Source organism: Neofelis nebulosa, chromosome X, assembly GCF_028018385.1.
Source record: "Neofelis nebulosa isolate mNeoNeb1 chromosome X, mNeoNeb1.pri, whole genome shotgun sequence".
NCBI lineage: Eukaryota > Metazoa > Chordata > Mammalia > Carnivora > Felidae > Neofelis > Neofelis nebulosa.
The window spans coordinates 127,180,187-127,190,184 of NC_080800.1; positions in this window are offsets into that span (position 1 = coordinate 127,180,187).

The window sequence follows — 9,998 nt, forward strand, 5'->3', positions numbered from 1 at the left end:
CCCACTCACGCTCTGTCTCTTTCTCTCAAAAATAAACGCTAAATTTTTTTAAAAAATATGTTTATTGGTAAGATATGAACAATGTGATTATTAATAAACTTAGCTTGAATTCCCCCATTAAAAAGGATCCTAAGAGAATACTATGAATAATTAATTATATGCCAACAAATTAGGTAACTTAGATGAAATAGACAAATTCCTAGAAACATAAACTACCAAAACTGATTCAAGAAGAAATAGAAATTTTCAAAACATTAGAAAAAGGAGGGGAGGGGGCGCCTTGGGTGGCTCAGTCAGTTGAGTGTCTGACTTTGGCTCAGGTCATGATCTTGTAGTTTGTGAGTTCGAGCCCTACATCGGGCTCTGTGCTGACAGCTCGGAGCCTGGAGCCTGGAGCCTGGAGCCTGCTTCAGATTCTATGTCTCACTCTCTCTCTGCCCCTCCCCCAGTCATGCTCTGTCCCTCTCTCAGAAATAAACATTAAAAAAAATAAAAAAAAAAGAAATAGAAAATTTCAACAGGCCTATCATGCGTAAAGAGACTGAATCATTGCTGTGATCTGAATGTGTCCCCCCCCAAATTCATATGTTGACATCCTAACCCCCAAAGGATGGTATGAGGAGATAGGGCATTTGGGAGATGATTGAGATGGGACCCATCTTTATAAAAGAGGCCCCAGAGGACTTACTTGCCCCTTCCACCATGTAAGGACATCACAAGAAGTCTGCAGCCAGTAAGAGAGCTCTCACCTGACCATGCTGGCACTGTGATCTCAGATTTCTAGCCTCCAGAACAAATGAGAAACAAATTTATGTTGTTAATCAGCCACCCATCCATGCATTTTGTTAAAGCAGCTCAAATGGACCAAGGAAATCAGTAATCACAAACCTCCTGGGGCACCTGGGTGGCTCAGTCTGTTAAGCTTCTTGGTTTTGGCTCAGGTCATGATCTTGTGGTTCGTGAGATTGAGCCCCAAGTCGGGTTCCATGCTGGCAGTGGAGCCTGCTTGGGACTCTATCTCTCTCCCTCTCTCTCTCTCTCCCCCTCCTCCACTCACTCTCTTCCAAGTGTGTGCACTCTCTTTCTCAAAATAAATAAACTTAAGAAAAAAAAAACTCCTAAAAGAAAAGTCCTGGACCAGATAGCTTCATTTAAAGAATTAGCGCCAATCCTTCTTAAACTCATTAAAATAATGAAGAGGAGGAAATACTTCCCAATCCATTGTGTGGGGCCTTCCCTTCCCTTCATTCCACGAGCATTACCTTGATACCAGAGCAAGACAAAGATATAAGAAAACTAGACCACTACCCCTTATGAATATGGGTCCAAAAATCCTTCACAGAGAAAGCATTTGACAAAATGCAACACCCCTTCATGATAGAATGCTTAGAAAGCTGGGAATGGAAGGGAACTTTCTCAACATGATTAAGGGCATTCATGAAAAACCCATGACTAACATAATATTCAATGACTTTCTCCCTAGATCAAGAATAAGATAAAGATGTCCACTTTTACCACTTTTTTTTTTTAAAAAGTTTGTTTATTTTGAGAGAGAGAGAGAGAGAGCATGGGACAGAGAGAGAGGGAGAGAGAGAGAGACACTCCCAAGCAGGCTCTGCACCATCAGCACAGAGCCTGACATGGGGCTCGAACTCATGAATTGTGAGATCATGAGCTGAGTTAAAATCAAGAGTTGGACGTGTTATTAACCGACTGAGCCACCCAGGTGCCCCTTACCACTTCTTTTTGGCATTGTACTGAAAGTTCTAGCCACAGCAATGAGACAAGAAAAAGAAATAAAAGACATCCAATTAAAACCATAAAATACCTAGGAATATATCTAACCAAAGAGGTGAAAAATCTATACGCTGAAAACTATAGAAAGCTTATGAAAGAAATTGAAGAAGACACAAAGAAATGTAAAAAGATTCCATGCTCCTGTATAGGAAGAACAAATATTGTTAAAATGTCGATACTACCCAAAGCAATCTACATATTCAATGCAATCCCTATCAAAATAACACCAGCGTTCTTCACAGAGCTAGAACAAGTAATCCTAAAATTTGTATGGAACCAGAAAAGACCCCAAATAGCCAAAACAATCTTGAAAAAGAAAACCAAAGCAGGAGGCATCACAATCCCAGACTTCAAGCTATACTACAAAACTGTAATCATCAAGACAGTATGGTACTGGCACAAGAACAGACACTCAGATCAATGGAACAGAATAGAGAACCCAGAAATGGACCCACAAATATATGGCCAACTAATCTTTGACAAAGCAGGAAGAATATCCAATGGAATAAAGACAGTCTCTTGAGCAAGTGGTGCTGGGAAAATTGGGCAGCAACATGCAGAAGAATGAACCTGGACCACTTTCATACACCATACACAAAAATAAACTCAAAATGGATGAAAGACCTCAATGTAAGACAGGAAGCCATCAAAATCCTTGAGCAGAAAGCAGGCAAAAACCTCTTTGATCTTGGCCGCAGCACGTCTTACTCAACATCTTACTCACGTGTTGATCTTACTCAACACGTCTCCGGAGGCAAGGGAAACAAAAGCAAAAATGAACTACTGGGACCTCATTAAAATAAAAAGCTTCTGCGCAGTGAAGGAAACAATCAGCAAAACTAAAAGACAACCTATGGAATGGGAGAAGATATTTGCAAACGACATATCACATAAAGGGTTAGTATCCAAAATCTATAAAGAACTTATCAAACTCAACACCCAAAAAACAAATAATCCAGTGAAGAAATGGGCAAAAGACATGAATAGACACTTCTCCGAAGAAGACATCCAGATGGCCAACCGACACATGAAAAAATGCTCAACATCACTCATCATCAGGGAAATACACATCAAAACCACAATGAGATACCACCTGACACCTGTCAGAATGGCTAACATTATCAACTCAGGCAACAACAGATGTTGGCGAGGATGTGGAGAAAGAGGATCGCTTTTGCATTGTTGGTGGGAATGCAAGCTGGTGCAGCCACTCTGGAAAACAGTATGGAGGTTCCTCAAAAAACTAAAAATAGAACTACCCTACGACCCAGCAATGGCACTACTAAGCATTTATCCAAAGGATACGGGTGTGCTGTTTTGAGGGGACACAGGCACCCCCATGTTTATAGCAGCACTATTGACAATAGCCAAAGTATGGAAAGAGCCCAAATGTCCATCAATGGATGAATGGATAAAGAAGAAGTGGTATATATAGACAAGGGAGTATTACTTGGCAATCAAAAAGAATGAAATCTTGCCATTTGCAACTACGTGGATGGAACTGGAGGGTATCATGCTAAGTGAAATTAGTCAGTCAGAGAAAGACAAACATCATATGACTTCACTCATATGAGGACTTTAAGAGTCAAAACAGATGAACATAAGGGAAGGGAAACAAAAATAAAATAAAAACAGGGAGGGGGACAACACAGAAGAGACTTATAAATATGGAGAACAAACTGAGGGTTACTGGAGGGGTTGTGGGAGGGGGAATGGGCTAAATGGGTAAGGGGCACTAAGGAATCTACTCCTGAAATCATTGTTGCACTATATGCTAGCTAATTTGGATGTAAATTTAAAAAACAAAAAACAAGTTAATAATAAAAAAAGACGATCCAATTACGCAGCAAAAAGAATTAAAAGACATCTATATTGGACAGAAAGAGGTGAAGCAATCTCTATTTGCAGATGATGTAATGTTATATGTAGAAATTTCTTAAAATTTTTTAATGTTTATTCATTTTTTGAGAGACAGAGAGAGACAGAGCATGAGTGGGGGAGGGGCAGAGAGCGAGGGAGACACAGAATCCGATGCAGGCTCCAGGCTCTGAACTGACAGCTCAGAGCCCGACATGGGGCTCGAACTCATGGACCATGAGATCTTGACTGAGCTGAAGCCGGTTACTTAACCGATTGAGCCACCCAGGCACCCCATATATAGAAATTTCTAAGGAATCCACAAAAAACCCGTTAAAGGTAACAAATGAATTCAGCACAGTCACAGATATAAGATCAACATGCAAAAATTAGTTGTGTTTTTATACACAAGCAGTGAACAATTTGAAACAAAATTAAGGAAACAATTCTATTTAAAATAGCACCAAATAGGGGCATCTGGGTGGCTCAGTCAGTTGAGCATCTGACTTCAGCTCAGGTCATGATCTCGCGGTTCATGAGTTCAAGCCCCGAGTTGGGCTCTGCGCTGACGGCACGGAGCCTGGAGCCTCCTTCAGATTCTGCGTCTCCCTCTCTCTCTGCCTCTCTCCTGCTCGCACTCTCTCTTCAAAAAATATTTTAAAACATTTAAAATAGCACCAAATAGAGCAAAGTACTTAGGAATAAATTTATCCAAGGAGTACAAACTTGTGTGCCGAAAACAACAAAACATTGCTGAAAGAAATTAAAGGCGATCTAATTAAATAATTAAATAGCATCTTTGTTTATAATAGCCAAGGACTGGAAACTACCCAAGTGCCCATCACCAGTAGAATGGATAAATTGGAGTAATATCAACCCCTGCCGTAATGTGATAGAGAAATGTAATCATATAAAATGTGAAATTTCGTCACTGTGGGATTAATGAAATGAATGAGGCAAGCCTATTAGACCATCCAAATCTGTCCTGATCCTGGCTGGAGTTTGGTGCCATCTACTGGCAGGTGTTGCCCTGGCATAAGCATTGATGAAGATTCTGGGTCCAAGGGCTGGGACTTCCAGGAGAGGGACAGTAGCTATAGGAATCTCCCACTTAGTTGGGCCTTGTTTTATCTACTTGGTCTGGGGATATTGGGTTGGGAGAATACTAGGGAGACCCTCCCTCCATCTTGCTTCCTGAGACAAAGCTATGTGTTTCTTTCCTTCCTGGCTTTACCCTCCCTTCCATGACCTCCTGGTGAAAGTAAAAACTTTAGACTGCATGTGTTTGAGAACGGGGACTGGGCAGAGGAGGGGAGGCGATGTCTGATATTCAGGTATTCCAAGTCTAATTGTGTTATCAGGTTGTGTTATCTGTTTATATTCTTGTGCTATCATTTATCGGAGTATTATATAGCAGCAAAAATAATGAACTAGAGATATACACACCGGCTTGGTTGAATCTTTCTTAAGCCTTTAAAATTTTTTTAGAAGTTTATTTATTTATTTTGAGAAAGAGAGAGGCAGAGAGAGAAGAATAGCGGATCACAGGCCCGTTCAAGTGTTGGATGCTCAAACTACTGAGCCACCCAGGCACCCCTCTTAAGCCTTTTATTGTGAAATATAACACACATATAGCCAAGGACACAGAATATAAATGTACAGTTTAATACATTACTATAACATTAGTGTAACCATTGCTCAAGGCAAGATATAAAACACTACCATAACTCCAGAAAGCCCTGTACCTTTTCCAAATCATGACTCTATTTCCTTCCTAGAGGTAACCACCACCCTGTGTTTTATGTTACTGTTTTTTTTCTTTTCTTTATAGCTTTGCTACTGTTTTAGTTATCTATTGCTGTGTAATAATTCTTTATTGTTGTCTTTTTTACTTATAGAACTATGACTGACATATAAAAAGCTGTACATATTTATTTTTTTTAAATTTTTTTTTAACGTTTATTTATTTTTGAGACAGAGAGAGACAGAGCATGAACAGGGGAGGGGCAGAGAGAGAGGGAGACACAGAATCTGAAACAGGCTCCAGGCTCTGAGCTAAAAAGCTGTACATATTTAATGTATACAACTCGATGAGTTTGGGGATAAGTATACACTCATGAAACATCACTGCAATCTATGCCATAAAGTTTCCTCCTGCCATTATTGTTATTATTATTATTGTTATTATTATTAGTGTTTGTGTTGAGAACACTTAACATAAGATCTACCCTCTGAATAAATTTTAAGTATATAATACATTATTGTTAACTATAGGTACTATGCTGTATAGATCTCTAGAATTTATGTCATAAATTTATTTTGTAACTAAAACTTTGTATCCTTTAACCATCTTTTCCCCATTTCCCCCTTCCACCAGGCCTTGGCAACCACCATTCTATTTTCTGCTTCTATGAGTTTGACTAGTTTAGATAAACATATGAAATCATACAGTATTAGTCTTTCTGTATTGTGGCTTATTTCATTCCCTTAGCATAATGTCCCACAGGCCCACCCATGTTGTTGCACGTGGCAGGATTTCCATCTTTTTTAGGCTGAATAATATCCCTTCGTATGTATATGCCATATTTTCTTTATTCATTCATCTGTTGATGGACATTTAGGTTATTTCTGTATCTTGGCTATTGTGAATAATGCTGCTGCAGTGAACAGGGGAGTGCAGATATCTCTTTGGGATCCTGATTTCAATTCCTTTGGATAAATAACCAGAAGTGAGATTCATAGATCACATTGTAGTGCTAGTTTTAATTTTTTTTGAGGAACCTCATACTTTTCCCTGTATTGGCTGCATCAATTTACATTCTCACCAAATAATAACCATCCTAACAGGTGTGAGGTGATATCTAATTATGATTTTTATTTGCATTTCCCTGATGGTTAGTGATGTTGAGCACCTTTTCACGTACCTATTGGCCGTATGTATGTCTTCTTTGGAGAAATGTCTATTCAGGTCCTTTGCCAATTTTAAAGTTGGTTTATTTATTTGTTAGTTACTGACTTGTAAGAGTTCCTTACATATTTTGGATATTAGCCCTTTATCAGATTATGGTTTGCAATCATTTTCTACCATTCTGTAGGTTGCCTTTTCATTTTAGTGATTGTTTCCTTTGCTGTGCAGAAGTGCTTTAGTTTGATGTAGTCCCACTTGTCTATTTCTGCTTTTGTTGCCTGTGCTTTTAGTGTCGTATTAAAAAAATTGTTTCCAAGATCAATGTCAAGGAACATTGCCCCTATGTTTCCTTCTCAGAGTTTTATGATTTCAGGTCTTATGATTAAGCCTTTAATCCATTTTGAGTTGATTTTTGTGTATGGTGTAAGATAAGGGTCCAATTCATTCTTCTGATTGTAGATCTCCAGTTCCCAACATCATTTAGTGAAGAGACCATTCTTTCTCTGTTGTATATTCTTGGTACCCTTGTCAAAGATCAATTGACCATATATGTGTGAATTTATTTCTGGACTCTATTCTGTTCCATTGGTCTATATGTTTATTTTTATGTCAGAACTACATACTATTTTCATTGTTATAGCTTTGTAATATAATTTGAAATCAGGAAGTATGATGCCTCCAGTTTTGTTCTTCTTGCTCCAGATTGCTTTGTCTATTTGGGGTCTTTTTTGGTTTCATATGAATTTTAAGAGTGTTTTTTCTTTTAAAAAAAGTGTTTTTTCTTTTTCTAAAAATTACTTTTTTAATGTTTATTTTTATTTTTGAGAAAGAGAGAGTGAAAGCAGGGGAGGGATGGAGAGAGAGGGAGACACAGAATCCAAAGCAGGCTCCAGGCTCTGAGCTGTCAGCACAGAACCCGATGCGGGAATTGAACTCACAGACCGTTAGATCATGACCCGAGCCTAAGTTGGACACCCAACTGACCGAGTCACCCAGGCTCCCCTAAGAGTGTTTTTTCTAATTATGTGAAAAAATGCCATTGGAATTTTGATAGTGATTGCTTTAAATCTGTACATTGTTTTGGGTGGTATGGACATTTTAACAATATTAATTCTTCTAATCCACGAACATGGGTTATCTTTCCATTTATTTGTGTTGTCTTCAACTTCTTTCATTAATGTTCTATAGTTTTCACTGTACATCTTTCACCTCCTTTATTAAATTTAATCCTAAGTATTTTGTTGTTTTGATGTGATTGTAAGTGGGGATTATTTATTTAATTTCTTTTTTGGATGGTGTATTGTTAGTGTGTAGAAATGCAACAAATTTTTTAGTGTTGATTTTGTATCTTGCAGTATTACTGAATTCATTTATTAGTTCTAACAGTTTTTTTGGGGAGTCTTTAGGGGATAATTTTACTGCTTCCTTTATGATTTGGATGCCTTTTGTTTCTTTTTCTTGCCTAATTGCTCTGGACTTTCAGTATTATGTTGAAAGAAATGGTAAGAGTGGGCATCTTCGTCTTGTTGTTTGTTTCTGATCTTAGAGAAAAGCTTTCACCCTTTCACCATTAAGCATGATACTAGCTGTGGGCTTGTCATAGATCACCTTTATTATGTTGAGGTACATTCCTTCTACACATATTTTATTGAGTTTTTTTTTTTTATCATGAAAGGATGTTGAATTTTGTCAAATGGTTTTTATGCATCTATTGAGATTATCATATGATTTTAATCTTTCATTCTGTGGGTATGGTGTATCACACTGATTGATTTGCAGATGTTGAACTATCCTTGCATCCCAGGGATAAATCCCACTTGATCATGGTGAATGATCCATTTAATGTGCTGTTGAATTTAGTTTGTTAGCATTTTGTTGAGGATTTTTGCATCTATGTTCATTAGAGATATTGGCCTATAATTTTCTTTTTTTTTTTTTTTTATAGTGTTCTTACCTGGCTTTGGTATCAGGGAAATGCTGACATCCTAAAACACTGTTCCTTCCTATTAAATTTTTGGAAGAGTTTAAGTAGGATTGATGTTAATTCTTCTTTAAGTGTTTGGTAAATTCACTAGTGAAACTATCTGGTTCAGGGCTTTTCTGTGTTGGGAGGTTTTTGATTACAGATCTAATCTCTTTACTTATTGATCTGTTCAGACTTTCTATTTCTTCCTGATTCAGTCTTGGTAGGTTGTGCATGTTTAGGAATTTGTCCCTTTGTTCTAGGTTATCCAATTTGTTGGTATATAATTGTTTATAGTGGTCTCTTAATGATCCTTTGTATTTCTGTAATATCAGTTATAATGTCCCCTCTTTCATTTCTGATTTTGAGTCTTCTTTTTTTTCTGAGTCTTAGCTAAATGTTTGTCAATTTTGTTTATCTCTTCAAAAAACAGCTCTTAGTTTTGTTGATATTTTCTGTAGTTTTTCTAGTCTTTATTTCATTTATTTCTTCTTTTTAAATATATATTTTGAAGTTTATTTATTTTGAGAGAGAGAAGGAGAGAGAGAGTACAGGGAAGGGGAAGAAATAAATGGAGGGAGAGAGAATTCCAAGCAGGCTCTGTGCCTCCAGCACAGAGCCCAATACATGGCTCGAACTCCCAAACCATGAGATCATGACCTGAGCTGAGAGTAAGAGTCGAATGGTTAACTGACTGAACCACCCAGGTGCCCCATATTTATTTCTGTTCTAATCTTTAAAAAAAAATTTTTTATGTTTATTTATTTTTGAGAGAGAGGGAGAGACAGAGCATTAGCAGGGGAGGGGCAGAGAGAGAGGGAGACACAGAATCCAAAACAGGTTCCAGGCTCTGAGCTGTCAACACAGAGCCCAACGCGGGGCTTGAACTCACAAACTGAGAGATCATGACCTGAGCTGAAGTTGGACGCTCAGCCGACTGAGCCACCCAGGCGCCGCTGTTCTAATCTTTATTATTTCCTTCCTTCTACTAACTTTGGACTTAGTTATTTTTATAATTCCTAGAGATACAGAGTTAGGTTGTTTATTTGCGATCTTTTTTCTTAACGTAGGTGTTTATTGCTAAAAGCTTCCTTCTTACAACTGCTTTTGTTGCATATAAGTTTTTTAATACTATTTCCAGTTTTGTTTATCTCAAGATATTTTTAAAGAATATTTTATTTTTAGGGGTGCCTGGGTGGCTCAGCTGGTTGAGCATCCAACTCTCGATTTTGGCTCAGGTCATGATCTCACAGTTTGTGAGTTCGAGCCCTGCATCAGGCTCTGCACTGAGCATGGTGCCTGCTTGAGATTCTCCTACTGAGTCTGCCCCTTTCCACCTTTCATGTGCGCTCTCTCTCTAAAAAAAAATATTTTAAAGTAATCTCTACACCCAACATGGGGCTTGAACTTACAACCCCAAGATCAAATGACATGCTCCACTGACTGAACCAGCCACACGCCCCTCAAGATATT